This window comes from Leucopleurus acutus (assembly GCF_964270905.1).
Source record: "Leucopleurus acutus genome assembly, chromosome: 18".
NCBI lineage: Eukaryota > Metazoa > Chordata > Mammalia > Artiodactyla > Delphinidae > Leucopleurus > Leucopleurus acutus.
Window position 1 is genome coordinate 67,722,816 of NC_139160.1, and position 5,792 is coordinate 67,728,607.

The 5,792-nt window shown below is 53.5% G+C and overlaps 1 pseudogene across 1 annotated transcript; it reads right to left on the reverse strand.

The window, feature by feature from the left end:
- Positions 1-3,254: 3,254 nt before the first annotated feature.
- LOC309974545 (G-protein coupled receptor 183-like) lies at positions 3,255-4,312 on the reverse strand (annotated as a pseudogene). Its single transcript has one exon. The product of its transcript is annotated as a G-protein coupled receptor 183-like (transcript).
- Between the last annotated feature and the right edge of the window lie 1,480 nt (positions 4,313-5,792).

A 5,792-nucleotide genomic window follows, 5' to 3' on the forward strand; every position in this document is an offset into this window, starting at 1 on the left:
GCTAGTGGGAAGCAACCGCATAGCACAGGGAGATCAGCTCGGTGCTTTGTGACCACCCAGAGGGGTGGGATAAGGAGGGTGGGAGGGAGACGCAAGAGGGAGGGGATATGGGGATATATGTATACATACAGCTGATTCACTTTGTTATACAGCAGAAACTAACAACATTGTAAAGCAATTATACTTTCAATAAAGATGTTGGGAAAAAAATGACTGGTGTCCTTAGGAAAAGAAGAAAATGCCGCATGAAGATGGAGGCACGTGGGGAGAGGACCATGTGGAGATGGAGGCGGAGATGGGGCGATGCTTTATAAGCCAAGGAACGCCAACAGCTGCCAGCAAATTGCCGGAAGCTGGCGGTGACCTGGAACAGCCTCCCTCACAGCCTCAGGAGGAACCAGCCCTCCTGACACCTTGATTTTGAACTTCTGGCCTCCAGAACTGCAAGAGAAGGTTTTTGTTGTTTTAAGTCACCCGGTTGATGGTACTTTATTACAGCAGCCCCAGCAAACTCATACCGTGGGCGAGAGAGATGCTGGCGTCTCCAAGGACCCCTCAGGCCAGGTTTTTCAAGCCTGAGCTGCAGCAGGAGGGCTTGTTAGGACACTGAGCGCTGGGCGCCCCCCCCCCCCGCCCCGAGACCAGCCGGTTCAGCAGGTCTGCCGTGTGGCCCAAGAATGTGCATTTCTAACAAGTCTCCAGGTGGTGGTGACACTGCTCTTCCAGGGACCACACTTCAAGAACCCCTGCTCTAGGGGCCTGGGTGTGGCCTGGGCATTGGGACCTTCTGGTCCCGGTAATGATGAGATGTCTATCCCTGCTGATATGAGTTGTGCCAGCCCACTTGGCAAACTTCCGTAGCCACGGCCAGTTTTCATTTAAATGCTTTCTGTAGTTTTGAGTGGTTTACACAGGTGCTGGTTCATGAAACACCACCTCCACCACACACACACTGACCCCATGTGGTAGATGTTTTAGTCCCTATTGTTACAGACAAGGAAAATGAGGCTCAGGCGTGGGTGTGAGTCCTCAGCAGGACGCTTCTCCCTCCTGAGTCCCTGAGCTCGGGCGTCTGCACTCTGAGCCCGGCTCTGGAACATCCCTGGCTGGTTCAGTCCTCAGAATTCAGATTTCCCTCTTTGTAAGTCACACCCGTCATCGCCTTGTCTGAATACAGAGCCATCACCCTCCTCCTGCGGCAGTGCTGGAAGCCGGCAGTGCACCGGGCCTCGGCTTTCCCCGACCCATTGTTGCTGCTTCCGGCCGGAGCTCACGATCTCGTCCTCTTTCCTGATCCTGTTTTGTTCCCAGTTGCCCTCCGGATGTGACTTCCTCCTTTCTGTTTCCAGGTGCTCAGCACAAACCAGCCCCAAGCAGCTTTGGATGTGAGGAGCCTAGCGAGCAGCGAGGACAGGTGATGAGAAATGCTTGGGAGGATGGCCAAGAAGGATTTGTAACGTCCGGAGTCAGACAGGTCTGCAGCCCTGCTGGCCTGGCCGCTCTCCACGGAGGAAGCCCCTGGCTGTGAGGGCAGCAAACTGCAGGCTGGCCAGGCCCTCTCTTGCCACCTCCATGCCCTTTGATGAGGGCTGGGTTAGTGCAAACAGGGTGTGTGAGCTTTTCACCCCAGCCAGGTGTGGACATGAGCTGTGGGCTCCTGTGAGAGGTACTCAGGGTGCAGAGATGGGCCTTTCAGCTGAGGTTCTGCACCTTCAATCCACAGGCCCCAAGAGCAGACTTGCAAATTCTTCCAGCCTTTAAACACCGTTCCTGCCCCAGCCGCAGGCAGAAAGCACCCTCTACCACGGGCACCACGTCCCCAGGATCGATGTTCAGTGCTGGGACCTGTCTGGCCACAGGGGCCACAGCTCCGTGTCTGTGGGTCACTCTGGAGCTGAGTGTCCTCCCGTCCCCGAGCCCAGCGGAGCCAGAGTCGGGGGCAGGATGGAAGAGAAGCGCGCCCAGAGCCTCGACATGAGCCCCTGAGAGCCTCTCCTGGGACACAGCAGCGTGAGAAGAAGGAAGCTCATCAGCTCAAACCAGCGAGGGCGGACTGAGCACCAGCTCCCGTCCCAGGAGTAACATGGACTGTGATGCGGGGGGCTGAGAGGAGGAGGCCGTGCCCCGGACGTCTCAGGAGCTGACAGTCTGGTGCCCCGTGAGACAGCCCCCTCTCAGGAGAGCCACCGTGAAGCTCTGTGCACGAGAGTCAAGTGCCCCAAACCTGGAACTTGGGAGGTGGAAGCAGCTGATCGTCTGGAGCAGAAGGAGGCCACTGTCAGTCAGGGACCAGGGACGACCTCAGGGGGGACCCATCTGGAGCCGGAGCTTTGGGGTAGGGTCAAGGGGGTGCCGCGGAGGCCGTGAGCATGTTGCTTTGGGCCCGTGCCGCAGAGACAGACGTCACACTGGCCCTGGTGCTCCCCGCACGTTGGCAGGGAAATGCGTGTTTTATTTTACAGAACTCAAAATCGCCCAAGTGGAAACGCTCTGTGCCTTGTTTTAAACTCAAGAAAGCGCCGGAAAGGTTTGTTTTGACCGAATGGAAACAACACTCCCATGGATAAGCACTTTCTGACACACACAAAACAAATGAAAAGCTCGTGCCCACTTTCCTGACTTTCTCCCCCAGTGATGTCCCCAGTCACACATGTCATAAGGGGCTTGGGACCAGATTCAGACTCTTCCTCCAAAAGTGCACAACACCCAGTCCCTCGCCCCACTCCCCCGACGCCAGAGGCGGCTGGGCCAGTAACTTGGAGTCAGTGCATCCTCCCCATGTTTTCTGACTTTCTCAGGAGAACCTTGGCATTTTTGTAAACGTTAGCGCCAAGCTTTTAGAAATTTTGGGGTTTTTTTTGGGGGGGGTAGTATTTTTACTCTTTACAACAACTTGCCACCCCAATTTGGAAACCTTGTCTCAATTGTGGATCTGGTACTCAGCCAATGATTCTTTTGGTCGTGACTGCATTTGCTGTGAAAATATTCTTTTCCTGGAAGAAACCGCACACGCTTCAGAGGCCAAGGACGCAGTGGCGTTTGTTAGGATACATCAGAGGTAGGTTCACCGTAAAGCTAATGAGTGCAAGCTCCAGGGCTCCTCACTTACCATTCCAAGACCTTGTACCTGATTTTACATCTATTGTTTTGTATTCTTTTTCTTAAAGAACCCACACCCGTCCAAATTGTATAAGCTTTGAGCCCCCAACCCTGGACCCCCTACCCCCAGATGCAGTCTTAAAGCCCATGACCTATTAGACCTCATTCTCCTCTAAGGGCAAGGAGCCTCCAGTCTGGTTGATATTTTGTGCTTCTGAGGAACTTTTTCCCGGGGTGGGGGAGGCAGAGGATGCTGACGCTTTGAGCTTCCAAATGCTGAGGAGCCATTTCCTGTGACGCGTAGATGCGAAGAAGTAAATGACGGGGTCGATGCTGCAGTTCAAGTTCATGAGGCACACCGTGAGCTGAAGGCACAGTTTGAAAGCCCTCTGCTCGGGGCAGGTTGGCTGGTGGAGCACCTTTCTCACCATGAACCGGATGACATTGAAGTGGTAGGGGATGAAGCACACAAGCACGGCCACCGGCACCACCAGGGTGAGCAGGCAGGCCCTGCGGTGGTGCCCCTTCCTGCTTGTCAGAGGGTTGTCCCGGGCCGTCCTCACAGCTTCATGGTGATCCTCACGTAGCAGAAGAGAATGATGCCCACCGGCCCGCAGAAGCTCAGAGCGGAGATCACTAGGACCACAGCGGGCAGCGTGAGCACCGGCTGGACGCTGTCATACTCCATGCAGGTCAGCCTGCCGGCCACAAGCTTGGTCATGGAGAGCAGGAGCAGGGGCGCCGTCTACAGAGACGCCAGGACCCACACAGCCACACAGATGAGCCTGGCCCGCCGGGGTCCGCGGAGCCGGAGACACTGGTGGGTGCGGACCACAGCCACATAACGGTCCACGCTCACACATGCCATCAGGTAGATCCCTGAATAAGTGTTCACGTAGGATATGAAGGCCGTCAGCCTGCAGAGCCCTTCACCAAAAGGCCAGCTGAAGTCCAGCACATAGTAGGCGATCTTTCCAGGCAGGGCCAGGGTGAACAGGAGGTCAGACACTGCCAGGTGGACCAGGTAGACATTTGTTGAGTTGATCTTCTTGCCCTTTTGATAAGCAAAGCGAAGGGCAAGGATGTTTCCCAGGGTGCCGAAGACCAAGAGGGCTGTGTAGAACAAAGAGAGCATCACGCTGGCCACCCGGCGAGGAAGGCAGGAGTCGGCGTGGTGGGCGAGGCTGTCTGGGTCAGCCGTGCAGAAAGCCATGTCATAGAGGTCCTTGGGGAGACAAAAAATTAAAATGTACCATTGTATCTGTGGGGTTAACGCCTCTGTCGAGTAATACTTAATAATTTGCTGAAGCCACGTGCCCGTGAAAAGCATATATCTTTATTTTTAAATTTTTTTGGATTATAGTTGATTTACAATGTTGTGTTAGTTTCAGGTGTGCAGCAAAGTGATTCGGTTACATATACATATACATATATTCATTCTTTTTTAGATTCTTTTCTCATATAGGTTATCACAGATGGAGTTCCTGTGCTTCACAGTAGGCCCTGTTGGTTATATCTTATATATAGGAGTGTGTGTATGTTCATCCCAAGCTCCTGATTTATCCCTTCCCCCAGTGTTTCCCCTTTGGTAACCATCAGTTTGTTTTCAATATCTGTAAGTCTGTTTCTGTTTTGTAAATGGGTAAAGAAGATGTGGTACATACAAGCCTACCTCTTTTGAAGTAAATTTATGTGGACGTGTGACATACCGTTGCACTCACTGTTGCTATGTAACAAATTACCCCCAGAATTTAGCAACTTAAAACACTTTATTATTTTCACGGTCAGGTTTTGAACAGGACACAGTGGGATTGGCTTTTCTCTGCTGCCCACTGTTGGGAGCCTCAGCTGGGAAGAATCGACAGCTGAGGGTTACTCAGTGGCAGGGGCTGGGACCACCCGGAGGTGATTTTACTCAAATGACGCTGACTTTTGGCCGAAGCCTCAACTGGACTGTCAGCTACAGCACCTGCACGAGGCTTCCTCGTGAGGCGGGGGCTTCCTCGCAACATGGTGGCCTGCAGGTACCTCAGTTTCTTACACAGTAGGTGGAGGCTCCAAAAGAAAGTGTCCCGGAAACTAGGTAGAATCTCCGTCTATTAACCACGTCTTTTATTTTCTATATTCTAGTGCTCTGACATCTTGGGGCCTGGCTGACCCTGGAGGGGCTGCCCTTCCCTGGGTTAACCAGTCCCTTGAGTGTACTTTTCAAACGCAAACCAACCACTCCCACCACCTGCCCTAATCAACCCAGGGCCAGGTACCAGGGGCAGCCCCTGTGTCCCAGAGCCCCCTCAGATGGTTCAAACAATCCTAAGCCTGCTGACCCTGCCTTGCCTGTTCCCTTCCACTGAAACCACAGTAGAGGCTCTTGCCCACATTTCTGCTCCTCTGGCTCTGTCTCCTGACCAACCCCAGCTCTCCCCCTGTGGCCCCCCGTGATGTGGCATGGCCCCTCTTCTTGGGGTCTGTAAGTAACAAGCTCTCTTTTTCAACAGCAATCATCCCCTGATCTGTGGGCCTTCCTGACCCTCAGATTTTCTATGAACACACTGTACTCAGAAACACTGCATCAGCTTTTCTAAACTGGCCTGGGAAGTGTGGTATCATCATGTCCGCCTTCTGCTGTTACAAGTGAGTCACAAGCCCACCCAGAATCAAGAAGAGGAGACATAGCTCCCATCTCTCAATAG